This window comes from Macaca thibetana, chromosome 9, assembly GCF_024542745.1.
Source record: "Macaca thibetana thibetana isolate TM-01 chromosome 9, ASM2454274v1, whole genome shotgun sequence".
Lineage (NCBI taxonomy): Eukaryota > Metazoa > Chordata > Mammalia > Primates > Cercopithecidae > Macaca > Macaca thibetana.
In genome coordinates, this window is record NC_065586.1 from 23528827 (window position 1) to 23546256 (window position 17430).

General features: G+C 41.3%; 1 protein-coding gene across 1 annotated transcript in view; it reads left to right on the forward strand.

Annotated features, from left to right (window-relative positions):
* Positions 1-15682: 15682 nt before the first annotated feature.
* The window catches only part of KIAA1217 (KIAA1217 ortholog), an 839027-nt gene continuing 837279 nt past the window's right edge, over positions 15683-17430 (forward strand). Inside the window, exon 1 of the mRNA XM_050804835.1 lies at positions 15683-15837. The gene's annotated coding sequence lies outside the window, so the exon portion shown is untranslated. The remainder of the gene's footprint in view (positions 15838-17430) is intronic.

The window sequence follows — 17430 nt, forward strand, 5'->3', positions numbered from 1 at the left end:
GCCAGATGTTCCAAAAGCTAGAGGAAAGATCAAGTTAAGTAGCGATATGATATAAACAAGAAATCCAAATCATATTTCTAGAGATGATAGCTATACTTGGAGATTTTTAAAAAATTCACTATTGGCAGATTAGACATTGCAGAAGATATAACTAGTAAACTATGCAATGAAAAACAGAAAAAGACAAAAAAATGTAGAAAAGGGAATCACTGAGATATGGAATAATTTCTATTGAAATCTACAAAAGAAATAAAGGATAAGACAAAAATATGTGAAGAAATAATGGCTGAATTTTTATCAAATTTTATAAAAACAAAAACTTTACGGATCCAAGACAGTTAATGAGCTCCAAACACAAAAGACGTGAAGACAACTACACCAAAACACATCATGATCAAATTCTCTAAACTGTAATAAAGAGGCTATCTCAACAGGAGCCAGAGAATAAAAGACATGTTACGTAGAGAGTAGTACGGAAAGAATTACAGCGTATTTTTCAAGGGAAACAATACAAGTTAGAAGATAGTGAAACAATGTTTCTCAAATACTCAAAAAATGCCATCAAGAAAAACTGAAATCAGCCCGGCGCAGTGTCTCACGCCTGTAATCCCAGCACTTCCGGAGGCCAAGGTGGGTGGATCACAAGGCCAGGAGATTGAGATCATCCTGGCTAACATGATGAAACCCTGTCTCTACTAAAAAAAATACAAAAAATTAGCCAGTTGTGGTGGCGGGCACCTGTAGTGCCAGCTACTCGGGAGGCTGAGGCAGTAGAATGGCGTGAACCTGGGAGGAAGAGCTTGCAGTGACCCAGTATCGCGCCACTGCACTACAGCCTGGGGGAAAGCGCGAGACTCTGTCTAAAAAAAAAAAAGAAAAAACCCTGAAATTAAGAATTTTATACTCAGCGAAAACAATTTTTAAATAGAAACTTGAAATAAATAACATTTTTAGACATACAAAAGCTGAAAGAATTCATCACCACTAGAGACACACTATGAGAAATGCTAAAGGAGACCTTCAGACATAATAAAAATACAAATGGAATGCACATAAAGAATAAAAAGTACTGAAGGCTGGGCACCAGTACGGAAGTGGATCACACCTATAATCCCAGCACTTTGGGAAGCCAAGGCAGGAAGACTGCTTAAGCCCAGAAGTTTAAGACCAGCCTGGGCAATATAGTAAGACCTCATCTCTCTTAAAAAAAAAAAAAAATTAAAAGAAAATTAACCAGGCATGATGGCACACACCTATAGTCCTAGCAGCTACTTGGAAGGCTGAAATGAGAGGATCTCCTGAGCCCACGCGGCAGAGGTTGTACTTCTAGGTGACAGAGTGAGACCCTGTCTCCATGGAAAAAAAAAAAAAAAAGGTACTGCAAATAGTAATTATGTGTGTAAGGATAAAAGTTCTTTTTCTTTCCTGTTTATTTAAATCTCTGTAAACGATAATTGACTATTTACAGAAAAAACAATAATATATTGTGGAGTTTAAAACAAGCAGAAATAAAATGTATGTCCATGATAGCACAAAAGACAGGAAGGCAGAAATGAAAGTATACTGTTGTAAGTTTCTCTTACAATATGTGTTATGGGATAACATCACTTGAAGTTTAAGTTAAGTATACTAAAGATAAGTTAAAAATGTACACTCCAGTAAGTTAAATAAGAATATTAAATATCCCCAAGCAATTGCTAAACCAACAAAAATCATATCTAATAAACCAATAGGGAAGATAAAATGGAGCCATAAAATATTCAATTAATTGAAAGAATGCAGAAAAAAAAGGAGAGAAAGGACTGATGAAACAAACAGCAAGAGGTAGATTTAAATCTAACCATGTAATTAATCACATAAAATTAAAGGGTTTTAATATCCGAATTAAAAGACAGCTTTCAGTTTGGCCGAAAATGCAAGACTCACCTATAAGTTGCCTACAAGCAACACATTTCATTCATTTTTTATAATTTCAACTTTTATTTTAGATTCAGGGGGTACAAGGACAGGTGTATTGCATGATGCTGAGGTTTGGGATATGAATGATCCCATCACCCAGATAATAAGCATAGTACCCAATAATTAGTTTTTCAACAGTTGCCCCCGTCCCTTCCTCTCCTCTCTGTCAGTCCTTGGTATCTATTTTTGCTATCTTTATGTCCACGAGTACCCAATATTTAGCTCCCACTTATAAGTGAGAACATACAGCATTTGGATTTTTGTTCCCATGTTAATTTGCTTAGGATAATGGCCTCTAGTTGCATCCATAGTGCTGCAAAGGACATGATTTCATCCTTATTTATAGCTGCAAAGTATTCCATGGTGTCTATGTACCACATTAAGAAACACATTTTAAATATATAGACAAATAGGTTAAAAGTAAAAGGATAAAAAGCTGTGTACCATGCTAGTGCTATTCTAAAGAAAACTGGAGTGAATATGTTAATATTAGACAAAGAAGTCTTTAGAGAAAAGTATATTATGTTGAAAATACAAGATTATTCTATAATATAGAATAATCTTATATAATATTCTATAATTATTCTATAATGATAACACCTCAAATCATCAGAAGGACATAAAAATTCAATTTCTGTGTACTTAATAAAAGGGCTACAAAATACATTAAGGAAAAACTGATAGAACTGCAAAAAGAAATCGAGAAATCCACAAATGTAGTGATAGAATTGAATGTAACTGACAGAACAAGTAGATTATCAGCAAGGATGTATACAATTTGAACAACACCATAAAGTAACTTACCTCATTGATATTTACATGATACTGCATTCAAGAACAGCAGAATATATATTCCTTTCAAATCCTCATGAAACATTCATCAAAATAGATCATGTTTTGGACCACAGTAAAATCTCAAGTTCTCTGACCACAATAAAATTAAATTAGAAATTAATAACAGGGGCTGGGCGCAGTGGCTCACGCCTGTAATCCCAGCACTTTGGGAGGCTGAGGCGGGCGGATCAGGAGGTCAGGACATCAAGACCATCTTGGCTAACACGGTGAAACCCCTTCTCTACTAAAAAATACAAAAAAATTAGTCAGACGTGGTGGCGGGCACCTGTAGTTCCAAGCTACTCAGGAGGCTGAGGCAGGAGAATAGCATGAACCTGGGAGGCGGAGCTTGCAGTGAGCTGAGATCCAGCCGCTGCACTCCAGCCTGGGCCACAGAGCCAGACTCCGTCTCAAAAAAAAAAAAAAAAAACAAAAAAAACAAAAAAAAAACAGGAAGTTTTCTAAAAAATTCCTGAATATTTGGAAAGTATACAACACAGTTGAACTCATGGGTTTTTTATGAGATCAAAAAGAAATTAGAAGATATCTTGTACTAAATTGAAATGAGAACACATAATATAAAAATTTGTGGGGTACTATTAAAGCAGTAATTAGAGGAATATTTATAGCACTAAATGTCTATATTATTTGACAAGAAAGATCTTAAATCATAGACCTCAAGTTCCACCTTAAGAAAGTAGAAAAAGAAGAGTAAACTCAAAATAAGCAGAAAATAGGGCAAATATTGGAGTGGGAACAAAATAATAGATAAATTAAACCGAAAGCTGATTCTTTGAAAAGATTAATGAATTTGATAAACATATATCCATACTTATCAGGAATAAAGACACAAATTACCAATATCAAAAATAAGAGTTAACGTAACTACAGATTCTACAGATATTAAATGGATAATGAAACCATATTATAAAGAACTTTATGCCAATAAAGTTGACAACTTCAAGGAAATGAATAAATCCCTTGGAAGACACAAACCACTAAAGCTCTCTAAGAAGAAATAAATGACCTGAATCGCCATATATTTATCAATGTAATTGAATACATAGTAAAAACTCCAGGCCTTCTTGATTTCATTGGTAAATTTTACCAAACATTTAAGGAAGAAGTAATACCAATTCTGCACAAACTCTTCCAGAAAGCAGAAGCATGGAGCATTCTTCCCAGGTCATTCTATGTAGACAGCATTACTCTTATGCCCAAACCCAACAAATATATTACAAAAATAGAAAACTAGAGAGCAATATCCCTCATGAACATAAATGCAAACTTCTTAACCAAACTTTGGCAAGTCAAATTCAACAATGTATATTTTAGAAACATGTTATGACCAAGACATGTTTATTCTAGGCAGGGTTGGTTTACCATTTAGAAATTCATCAACGCAATTTATAATAACAAACTAAAAAAATCATATAACTCTCAGTATACCCCCAAAAAGTATTTGACCAAATTCAATATTCATTCCTGATTAATTTTTTTCCCTCAATTTGATAAATAGCATATAGGAAGTGTCTATGGCTGACTTCACACTTAATTATGAAGGACTAAATGCATTCCCCCTAAGATTAAAAAATAAGGCAAGAATGCCTACTCTTATCATGTCTATTCATCATCAAATAGAGTTTCCAGCCAGTGCAACGAGGCAAGGATAAAAAAAGACATTAAGATCAGAAAGGAAGAAGTAAAGGTGATTTTTATTCACAGATAACCTGATTACCTATGGGGAAAATCTGATGGAAGTATACAAAAAAATTACTAGAATTAATAAGTGAGTTTAGAAAATGCACAGAATACAAAAATCAAAAGACAAAAGTCAATGTGTTTCTATTGCCAGCAATGAGCTATGAAAAATTGAAATAAAAATCATAGCCGGGCGCGGTGGCTCAAGCCTGTAATCCCAGCACTTTGGGAGGCTGAGACGGGCGGATCACGAGGTCAGGAAATCGAGACCATCCTGGCTAACACGGTGAAACCCCGTCTCTACTAAAAAATACAAAAAACTAGCCGGGCGAGGTGGCGGGCGCTTGTAGTCCCAGCTACTCGGGAGGCTGAGGCAGGAGAATGGCGTAAACCCGGGAGGCGGAGCTTGCAGTGAGCTGAGGTCCGGCCACTGCACTCCAGCCTGGGTGACAGAGCTAGACTCCGTCTCAAAAAAAAAAAAAAAAAAAAAATCATATTCACAACAGGACCAAAAATATTTGGGATAAATATGACAAACAATGCACAAGACATGTACTTTGAAAATAATAAACCATGCAGAGATAAATTTTAACAGATCTAAATAGAAGGAGAGATATATTGTATTCTTGAGTTACAACTTGACTTCAACCACTCCTGCTGCCAGCACTGATTTTCCTTGTAAAGACTTTTTCCTTGCCATTACTGCTTGTCCTAAAAGGAAAACCCTTCTAGGTTGGACAAACCTCTACATGTACCCCCTGAATCTAAAATAAAAGTTGAAATTATAACAAATGAAATATGTTTCTTGTAGGCAGCTTATAGTTGAGTCTGGCATTTTCAGCCAATCTGAAAGCTCTTTTAATTAGGATATTTAAACTCGTTAATTTTATATGATTAATTACATGGTTAGATTTAAATATACCATCTTGTTATTTGTTTCATCTGTCCTTTGTTTTCCTTTACTTTTTCCTGCATTCTTTCAATTAATTGAATATTTTTACAGTTCCATTTTATCTTTTCTATTGGCTTATTAAATATGATTTTTTGTTACTTCAGCAATTGCTTGGGGATACCTAATATTCCTATTTAACTTACTACAGTGTACATCTTTAACTTATCTTTAGTATACCTGTTTAACTTTAACTTCAAGTGATGTTATACCATGACACATATTGTAAGAGAACCTTCTATTTCTGCCTTCCTGTCTTCCAGTCGCCTGTGGATGAAGCAGACTACTGGCACCAAGTTACCTGCATATGCTCTACTGAAAAAGAGGTTGAGCAAGTGAGACTTTTAAAAATGTTGACAAGGTAGAACTTATCCAAAATTAAAAGAGTGTTCAAAAATATTGAGTGGCCAGGAACATGATGCACTTCCCATATAGGCCAAATACTAGCACAAAACATAAAATTACAGGACATGATCTGTATTTTAAAATAAACTTTCTATCTTGGAAGTATAGGAATCCTTTTGTTAGTTCTCAAGACTAGGAAAGCCTGTGTTTTAATTCAGAAAGTATGCCCATTTCCATTTCCCTCAGATTCACTGGAAAAAGGTTTCCAAAAACGTGTGCATAGGTCATCGTCAGGAAGACAAAATACAAAAACAGAAAAATAACCAAAGGGATGACTTCATAAAAAGCCTAAGAAGAAATAACCTATTTCTCTTTCCCCAGTCTGCACTGGTTCCCAGGGAGTCATAAAGAAAATGGAGAAAAACAGACTACCTGTGATTATCATATGGGCAGACATGAACCACCTTGTTGGAAGTCTTTCAAGAAGAGTTAGTGCTTGGTTCTCAGGGATTTTCCCTTACCTGGTTTCCTGGGTTAGTTATTGTTTTCCTTTTTAAATATTTCAGAAGTCCCAGGAAAAAATTTCAGACATTACACTCATTGTTAACATTGCTGTTATAATTTAAGGCATTACTGGCAGTTGTGTGGAGCAGATAAGCCAGCAAGCTTTGAAGAAAAAGTACATTTCTTTATAGGTGTCTTGAATTTCTAAAAGAATTCTTTTTAATATAGCTTTATGTGGGTATAGTCTAAAAAATATACAATCTGTTTCTCTAGGCCACCACAAGAACAAGAACAGTGATTGAATAGGAATACACACACACACACACACACACACACACAAACATACACCATACACATATGTACAGATGCTCCTTGACTTATGATGCAGTTACATTTGGGAAAATCCATCATAAGTTGAAAATCTCATAAGTTGAAAATACATTTAATATACCTAACCTGCCAAAAATTGTAGCTTAGCCCAGCCTACCTTAAGCATGTTCAGAAAACTTAGCCTACAGTTGCATGAAATCATCTAACACAAAGCCTATTTTGTGATAAAGTGTTGAATATCTCATGTAATTGAATACTGAAAGTGAAAAACAGAATGGTTGTATGGGTACTCAAAGTATAGTTTCTACTGAATGTGTATTTTTTTTTGCGTCATAGCAAAGTCAAAATATCTAAAGTTGAATTGTAAATTGGGGACCATTGGTACACAGTATAGTGTTTATATAATTCTGTGCCACACTCCATTATAGGGCTTTAATCCTTCATCCAAAGAGCATTTATCTTAGTCTGTCCCTGCTGCTGTAGCAAAATACTGTAGTCTGGATAATTTATAAAGAACTGAAATTTACTTCTTACAGTTCTGGAGGCTGGGAAGTCCAAGATCAAGGAGATCTAGGCACCAGCAAGTTCAGCATCTGGTGAAGCCTTGTTCTCTTCTTCAAAGATAGTGCCTTGTTGCTGTCTCCTTTTTTCCTCCTCATGAAAGAGCGCAAAAAAGTGTCAAATAGACTCCTTCAATCTCTTTCATCATGGGCATTAGGTGAGAGCCTCCATGACTTAATGACCTCTTAAAAGCCCTGCTTCTTAACACTATTGTACGGGGGATTACGTTTCAACACGAATTTTGGAGGGACACAAACATTCAAATCATAGCAGTACCCTTTGCCTCCCCTTGAGGTTTCCGGCTCCAGGCCAAAATCACCTGCATGATCTTTCAGGTCTGACTGTAGACATTTGCAAAGGCTTTGCCTGGCAGGCCTCAGGGAGGGAAGCTGCCCTTCCCTTCCCAGACCTGGAGCACAGCCAGTGCATTTCAGTTTTCTGAAGGCAGTTGCAGTGAAAGACTCATGGCCCTTGGGTCTACCATGCTCATTTGCATATCTGCAAGTCTAGCCCAGGCACCTCCATTCAGAGACCTCCTTATGGGAGGGGAGGGGTTGACTCAGGCACTTTTCTCCACTCATCCCTTCCTGACCTCCTTCCTTCCCACCCATACTTTTTCATAAAAAGGAGTCTTTTGTTCAGGACTCCTCAGTGAGATGATTTTCCCCAGTATGCACAGATCCTCCTGATGCTTACACAGAGTCCTTCTGCGGGGCATTTTTTGCCTTTTGCCTGCACTGCTGCAGTAGGTGAAAAAAGCCTTGATTGTCACTCTCAGTTTGGCTTGTTGTCCTAATTGGCCACCATCATACCTGGCTGTTCAGCAACCCCCTCCTCAGCTATACCCCAATTACTTGTGAACCTCTGCAGAGGTTCCCTCATGTAAGGTTCTCTCAGCTGCCTTGTGCAGCTCGTGGCTTCCTCTTCTCTGGTTCTGTCTGGCCCTGGGGGCTGAAAACTGGGAAGTTCCCTCCTAAATGGAGTTGCTGCTGGCACTGGTGCCATCTCCTAGGGACCGTGCTCCTCTGCTTAGCTGGTTTGCTCTATCAGATCCACCCTGTGGACAACAGGAGTATTGCTCGTGCTGCCTCTTTTCAATGGTTTCCTAGTATGCTCTGTCTGCTGAGTTTTCTTAGGAGGAAGATTCTCTGCCCCATGAATCTACACACCATTAATGAGACTCACAGCACCGTTGCTTTGTTTGCTTAGTGACTAGGGGTTTTATGCAATAAGTCTCAGTTATACTAGCATAGTATTTTTCTCTCTCAAGGACCCTGACACAAAGCAACTGGAGTAAGAGAATCATCTGAGTGATAGACCTTTATTGTTCTCAGAGCGATTCCTTCCCTGCTACAGCCCGGCATCATTAAACTCCTCCTTTCTGGGAATGGGGTGAATGCTGGCATAAGATCTTTCTTGGCCACTGGTGGTTGCTGCTGTTCATTGACTTCCTTGATCTCCATTCCATTCCCCTAACAGGAGAAGTTGGAATAGCTCAAACTCCATTTCCCAAGGCTCCTTTATCTAAGGTTCTAGATTCCATGCAAGGCTCACCAGCCAGACACATGAATTGGATGGCAGAAGTGAGGCAAGACCCATCTTCCTGCCAGTTTTGGCTGATTGTGCTGGCAAGGAAGACTGCATGAATTACAGTTGCTCTGTACTGGCAATCTCCTGCCTTCTGGAGGTCCAGGAGCACCTGCAGCAGCTCAGCAAAGGTGTAGCACGATCAGAGGTGTAGCATGATCAGAGCTCCAGTGGCAGCCTTGAAAGCTGTGGCTGGCCTACGAGTTGAGCTCTGTATTTTTGGCATGTCATTTCTGGAGACTCAGGTCAGAACATTTTCCTCTAGATCCTGCAATGATTTTGTGAGCACCCAATTCCTGACAGTATATTACTGCTTTCATAAAATACCTAGAGTCATTTTTGTTTGTTGTATGGATTTTGACGGATACATTGCTCTTATCAATAGACCTCTGGGATGCAAGTTTAAACTCAAGCTAGAAGATACCCTGTCTCACCTTAACTCACCCATACCACATGTCTAACGATTTCTCCTTTGAAATATATTTTTTTTCCTGTCCAGCCATGAATAGTACATGTCTTCTGATGGTTCTTTAAGAAGAAGATAAATCGTTTAAAAGTTCAGAAATAGTTGCTGGAGAACAGTTGCAGTTACTGTACAATTCTCCTTTCATCATTTTAATGGGAACTTCCTGGAGGGCATTTTGCCTTGCATTTCTCATTTGCTGTGGTCTTTTACACACAAATCTGAGGATTAATTCAAGATGGCTTTTTTTAAAAGCAATTGCAAGTGAAGACATACATACCTAATGATTATGTTGGTGGATTGGATAATGTTTCAAGTGATAACTTCCTCCAAGGTAAACTCCATGTGCTGTAAAAATCGATGGATTTTGTTCTGCCGGAGAGAAGCAGGGGAGTCAGGATTGCCGAGTGCAGACTCAGCGCCTCTGCCAACATTTTGGCTCTGTGGCAGTTCTTTCTGAGAACTCTGCCTTAGGTATTTCTGAAGCAGTGTCAGAGGCATTTTTACTATATGGTGCTATATTCAATTAATCCAGAAGAATAAATATACAGCTTAAGACACCGGCATTTTTTTGACTGCCGAAGTCTCTGGCCAAGGTTTCTATTCTGGCACATTAAAATAACATGACTGCATCAGAAGCAAAACCCCAGGCAAAAAGCAGGGAAGCCAGGGAGCTCCCTCTTTTTAGGTAGTGAAATGGTGTGAGATTTTCAATTTTATGTAGTGTTGCTCTTTCCACACTATATATTTTCAGATGGCTTGGGTGTTTTGGGTATGTAACCTGTCTGCTCAATGATTTCAGCTGCAGTACTAACTTAATTACTTCAACCTGGCACCTTTGTTGCAGGAAGAGATCAGTAGCGCTGCTTAGCACAAACCAGGAGTTTTTTTTTTTTTTTTTTCTCTTCTGCATTTTCAGGAATGCCTTTGCTCTTTTCTCAGTTTGAAAGTGAGAGGCAGTTCACTGTTTTTCTAGCAAAGTCAAGGCTTCTCTTCTGATTGCTGTTTAATCAGACAATGGAAACTCAGCCAGCTTACAACAGTGGCCATTGGTAGTTACCACTGGTTAAAGTTTACATAAGTGCCCCTAGACCCTGCGTTTCATGTGATGAATCTGTGATCATCCACAAAGTGGTTGGTTATCTAAATGTTGCAGTCTATAATCTGCAAGCTATCCTTTATGTGGGGGCAAATTATACATTCCCATTTTCTTGTTCAAGTTATTCCTCGTGGACAAAGATATCTTAACCATAGTGAATGCTGGCTGGGTTTTTGGATGAAAAAAGCTGCAAAGATTACTTTGAACAGTTTGCAACATGAATACAACTTAAGTATCATCCTGCCATTTCTGTATCTTAGAGGTAGGTGGGGAGAAACTGCAGGTGCATCTCTTTGCCAGAATATATAGTAACGTATTTTGGGAAGATTGTATAATGTAGCGCCCATTTTTACCATTGGTTTCATGAGATAATTATAAAGCACTAAAGCAAATCAGCATACTAGACTGGTTGAATATGCTAACATTCTAATTTTGTATAGAGGGTGATTACTGTTATTATTATTTATAGAGTGCCGTAAGTGTACATAATGCTTTATAAACACATAGGCAGACAAGGTGCCCAGAGGTGCCTAAATTCTAATTGCCTGAATTAGACATTCTAAATGAAAAAAAAAGCTACTCTGCAAAAGTGGAAAGAGACTAGGCATAAAATTGTGTTAAATAAGTGTTTATGAAGGACTGAAGGATAAAAGCAAGTGTTCTTTTAGATTTAGGTTGAAGTTGCTCCATAGAAGTCAAGAAGAACCAAAGTACTGTAACTAAACCCATCTAAAAATAATTTCTGAAACCTTAAGAGAAATTGCAACTGGTTCCCATAAATTAAGTTCTCCCCTACTTGCCTACGTCTAGGTCTGCATTCCAAGTTCCCAGAGCACAACTCATAGGGAGTTCACAAAAAAGGGGGGAAAAGAGGATTGTGGGCTCTTTGAGTGGAGAGACCAAGTCTGACAGGTGTACAGACTTTCTAAATCCATTCTCTTGACTAGGACTTTTCTTGACCCAGTAATGGGAAAAATGAAAACTTTGCAAGTAGCAGCAGTGTTTTTACAGATTAGCAAATCTACATATTAGAGGTACCCCTTATAAAAACACGTAACGATCTACCCTTTAAGGAAGCCCTTCTTAAAACCTGAACTGGAAACAACAATGAATTGTCCTTTTACTATTGTTCATCAGGTTTGATAATGTCACAAAGATGTTCTTTGATGTCAGTGTAGTCCACTTAGGAAGAGTGTTGCATATATCACAATAGATTCAAGGAATGGTCTATTGTAAGCTCCATATGAAAATCTATGATGAAGTACAGTTACCACATACAAACATACGTGTAAGTAAAATGTCCTTATTTTTAAATATAGTTGAGTCCAACTTTCATCACAAAATTATTACCTGTCATCCACAAAATAGTTGGTTATCTAAATGCTTCTTCATCAACATTTTCGTATGAAATTTAACTTGGCACTACCTTGGGAGTACTGTTTATAAACGTGTAAGGTCAACTACTTGTCTTGGTTATGGTATTTTTGAAATTTGAATTTATTGAGCTTATCAGTCTAGGCCTTCTTATCAGTTTAGGACTCCTTAAAAAGAAATTGGCCACTTAGATTTTTGTCTTCAGGGTTAACTCTATCAGATTAGAGGGCACTACACAAGCAGTTCAAACACAAAACTATTAATATATCATGAAGCATAAAATATTAAGAATCAACCTAAGTCCTGAGAGAAGTTATAGGCAAATGCCAGTGTTTTATCCCAAATTTGCTATGCTCTGAAACAAGCATTTAAAATGTTTTGATCATGTTTTCTTTATGATGAACTATTTTAGCCCTCTTCTAAATGTCACTCTAGAAAAATACGTACATAATTGAATAGATTTATTAAAATCATTTTGGCAATATTTTATAAGTGGTGTATATATATGTGTGTATCTCTATATATGCATATATGTATGGCTACTATACAAATACGTATACATAGGTATGCTATAAGTATGTACAAGATCGGTGGTAACTGGTTTTTAGGGGCATATAGGAAGGTAAGTTGTATGAGAAAAAATTAATTTTTATTCTTATTCTTGTCTTTTTAAAATTTGCTTTTGTGTTACAGAAAATGAGAAGCTGCCTCCAGAATAGGGGGAGCTTCTTTTGCTGTGGAGATAGCTTCTAGAAGGACAGAAATTATGATTCTCCATAGTTTTGCCAACATGTATTTACAAGAGGGTTTGGCTTAGAAACTTTAACGGCTATGGAGTATGTGATGAAAATCCACCGCAATATTAAAATAGTTACCTTCCCACTCCAACACCCTACTCTTTGACTCCCAACAGAGCTATTCCTTCCTTGTAAACATGATGTTCTGGCTTCATAGCTATGGATTAACATACGTGTGTGTGTGTGTGTGTGTCTTATTTTCCACCTGATCCCTTTATTGTGCTTGATAATTGAACCACCTGGATAGGAGGCCTATGTTTGAGAGCACAGTCACAAACATTGGCCTGTGGCCGGTTGGGCTATAATTGCAGTGGCTGGACTCTGACTCTCTTCTCACTGATTGGGGCACAGTCTGGGGCACGTTGAGCTAACAGTGTTTCTGAACTCATCACCAACGCGTATGCCCAACTTAAATGATGTGTTGCTTCCTAAGCAATGGGAAATATTTGTAATGCACTTTGAACAGTGCTTCTGAGGTCCAAACCCCAAAATTTTAAAACATGTACATGTAGACCAATGTGAAAGAAATCTCACAGGTTAAGGGCAGCAAGTGATGTTTCTATGGACAGTTCATATCCTCACTCAGACTGAGTCACTGTTTAGCCATTGGTAGTTATTGTTTTCAGAGTTTATTTTTTTCCTCTCCTTTTCTTTCCTTTCTTTTTTCTCTTCTCCTTTCCATCTTTTCAATTTCATACATATATACATATGCATGTGTATATATACACATACATGTGTGCGTGTGTATATATGTGCACGTGTATATATATGTGGACATATGTATATGTATATACACATATTTGTTTCACATATATGCTATAGGGTTCAGCTTAAAACAGATTTTAAAATGTTATTTTATACTCTTTAAAAAACAATTCAGTCAACATATATTTATATTTATATTTATATTATATGTTGTTATACCTGTTTATACCAGGCATTGCACTGGGTCGTTAGAAAAGAAAAACAAAATTCCTGGCCTGGAGGAGTTTATAAGTGGAGAAGGAAGGCAGACATGCAAACAACCAATCACATCAGAAAGTAAAATAGTTGTTGTAGAGTTGTGAACAGAAGGCAGTGGGAAATAGGGAAGAAGTGCTTAGACTTGCCACATCAAATAAGCATTACTTACCGCGCCGTGTCAGCCAGGCTGCTACCTGCTAATATGGCATCATTTACTTGCTGCATTGAACACTTGGAAGGAAAACTGTGACCCAACAAAGCAGGTTCATGTGTACCAGCATAGCTGCCTCTTGACAATTTTGTTTTCAAATCATGCCTTTAATTTGTCAATGACTTGCCTGTTCCCACACTATTAATCTGAATTAGCATTTTCAAGAACAGTGATTCCTACTGAAAAATTGCTGCTTTTGAAAGACGCAGAACTAGGAACTAGTTATGTAATTCCTTCGTGATGTAAGGGTGCTTTCACATTTGCACGTTAAAAAATAGGACGGTTACAGTTCCAAGAAGCCCTTGGGGCGATGAATCTACACCCTTCTCTAATACTCCTTTGTTCTAATTAGGAACATGCTGGGCTGTACTTTACTTATTTTAATTATTCTATTTATTCGTGAAATCTAATGCATGGTTAAGGATATCCATAATTTTGTCTAGTTAGCTAGAATTTGAATTTTCAAATGCGGGAATGTTTAAGATTATTAAACCTAAGACAGTAGACTAGGATCTCAGGCTTGCTTCTATTTTGTTAAGCTTCCATTTGAGAACCAAGAGTGTAATGAAACTTTCTGCTGCTTCATCCAGATCTGACTCTACTTCAGTAACTTTAAAAAGGTTGAAAAACAGTGTATGTGGATGGAGAGTATTTTTGCCTCTTTTACTTTCCACTCTCTACCCTTTCCATTAAAAATATTTTAATAAATAAAAAGTCATCTTGGCGATTAAACAGTGTCTGGATTCAGGAAGCAAGACGCTTGCAGTTAAAAACCGTTGCCACTCGACGGGGGCAAAATTGCTGGCTGCACTGGAGATCACTGCAGAGCGCGCCTGATGCCTCCATGCTGACAGCGAATCTGGCGCGGGCTGGGGCGCATTGCACATTCTGCTCCAGCTGGGAGGCGGCAGGTGGGCAGCTCCGGACTGGGCACTCGGCAGAGGGGAGGGGTGCTCAGAAGGCGCAGGGAACCAGTCACTCAGCCTCAAGGATGTCTGGGTCTCTGCTAAGGGACAAACGCTCCAGGAACAACCTCTAGCCATCCCAGCACCACCTAACGAACCTTCCTTTGGCGCTTTTGCAGAAAGTCTCTTCTATTTTTGGCCCCCAGGACAATTTCAGAGAACCAGTAAAGTTGGATGACAACGTGGATCGCTTTCTAGTGTAAGGTCCCGGGGAATGGCAAAAGCTCACTGATGAGCCCAAGGAACTCTGCTTGGAGTTGTCACCCCTACAACTGACCTAAGACCCAGGACCCAAGGGAGGGGTCTTTTGCATCTCAAATCCAGCCACAGCCTTGACCCCTTTCACTTGCTCGGAGTGCTTTCGCCCAGCTTCTGGTGGAGGTTCACGCAGGGAGGGGACTCAGGTGGAAAAGGTTGGCCCATTTGATCTCTTTGCAGGAACTTAGTAGACAGGGGCCCCGGGCTGGAGATGTGCTCCGAGTAGACTAGAGGCGCCTTTGGCGCCCGAAGCTGGCTGTCTTGCGGGAACCTGCGGCGAAGGTTGGAGGTTGAGAGGACTCTGCGCTCTTCTTCCCCAAGCCGAACTCCCTCCTACAGGAGCGTGAAAACCAACTCTTACACACCGTCTACCCCACTCTTCCCTCTAAACCTCTAGCGCAGCTTTTTAAAGGCATCCTGGGCAGCCTCCAACTTTGGGGAAAGAGAATGCCCAACTCCCGCTCTCCCACTACCCGTACCGCCTTCTTCCTTGTCCTGTGGTCGCCTCCAAACTCTGCTTCCCTAGTGTCCCCGCCCCGACCTGGAAGCGAGCGCCCCCGGCTGTTCGCTGCAGCCCCTCGGCGCCCGTTTGCAGGGAGCTCTGTCTGGCTCCTCACAGGATCCAGCTGCGGTTCCCATTCGTCCCCAGCCCTGCAGGGCACACGCGCGCGTGCACACGCACGAGCTTACACTCCAGCTCACACTCGCGCGTCCTCACTCCCTGCACCCCACCCTCCGCGCCGCTCCTCCGCGGGGTGGGGGGTGGTGGGGGTGACGTCAGGACTGCAGTCCAGAGGAGAGCGGCTAGAGAGGGCTGCGCGCTCCTCTCCCAGCAAGCGGGAGGCGCGCTCGGGTCGCCGCCGCTCCCGCGCTCCTCCCTCTCCTCTGCACCCACTGTCACGCTACCCGCCCGCGGGGGAGCCTCGAGAGCCTCCAGGTGAATTGAAAGTCGTTTCCGGGGGAGGACGGAGAGGGTGCTGCAGTCCTGGCATGCCCTGAAACTGCAAGTCGGGCAGAAACGACCCGGTGGAGGAGCAGGGCGCCCAGCGCCCTGCGCAGCATCCCCGGGCTGCTGGAAGAGGCCACCACTGGCTGGCAGTCGGGAGCGGCAGCCGGACCTCGGCCCCACACTCGGGCCCCCGGCACGCTTGCCCGGGAGACACCCCTTCCCCCTCTTGCGCATTTCGCAGTTGCGCTGGTGTGGGGCATGAGAGCGCGGTGGCTCCAGGTCTCCGCGGAGCAGCTGCCAGTGGGAGAGCGAGGAGAGGCGAGGGGGCGGCAGCCTCGGCCCGAAGTAAGTGCAGCAGAAGTTTGCGTCGGTTGCCCCGCCGCTCCCCCAGCGCGAGTGGGAGGCAAATCTTCTCCCCTCCTTGAATAAGGAAACTGAGGGGAGACTTACAAGGGAGCCTTGCGCGGGAGAGCAAGTGAGCGTTTCGAGAGAGGGCAAGGACCCCCCAGGAGGGCCAGGCCAGGAGGGGTCCCCGTGCGGTGATGGCATGCCAAAAGCAGAAGACCCCAACTGGGAGGAGGGACTGAAGAGGAACCGGACCCCGGGGATCTCAGAAAGGGAGGGATGTGGGGAGAGTGAAGGTGGAGGCAGTCACACCTATCCTGGTGACCTTGGCGTGCCCCCCTGGAGTGGCGAGCCAGGGGCTTATATAGGCGCGACTAGGATGTTGCCTCGTTTCTCACTCGGGGCTACGAAGAAGGTATCGTTCTTCCTGAGAGCTGGAAGACAGGGGCAAGAGGAGAGAGAACCGGCCCAGAGACGGGCTGGAGGGTGGGGATACCGGGGAGTTTGGAGCTGGAGGTTCAGGAGTGGAGGTTTGGGTCTTCTAAGATGCTCCAGCTTCTACGTAGGCGACAGAGGTCGAGGGAGGAGGCGAATGTGAAGCTTCGGGTCGCTACAGTTGATGTTGGGTTTCTTTGGAACCTGGTCATTAATTCTTGTCATCGGGAGGCTTCGCGGAGGGCGAGAGCACCTGGGAGCAGGGTGACCCCCGCAGCGGCCGGCCTTCCAGCTGGCTGCCCTCCCCGCCAGCCGCTCTCCCCGCACCGCTGCCGGTCCTCTGAGACCCCGGACTGTCCTGAGCTGCTTCGAGGGCAGGCGAGACCCCGTCTGTTCAAAAGAGACCCTCGACATTCTGCTCACTTCTTTTCGGGTCACGTTCAGCTCTTTTGGGCTCTCTCTTTCCTAGTGGGATTCTCACAAGGAGGTTTTCTTCTTTAACTGACCCTACTTCTAATAGGGGAAAAAAGTTCCTGGAATCTGCGCTCATCTTAGGGTCAGAGCCCTGCAGAGGGCAGGTGAGGACGGCGCGGGCCAGCTCGCCTGCCCTGTTCTCACCTGGGGAGGGTTCTCAGAAATTTGACATTAAATTTGATGAAGCGATCCTAGGAAAGTGGCGAAGGCACCTTCTACAAGAGTAGGAGTTTCTGAGCTTAGGAAATGGAAATCCCACTTAGATTCTGATACCAAGGCTATACTTTTGAGAGAGAGGGAGATAGTTAATTAAAAACTGATGCCATT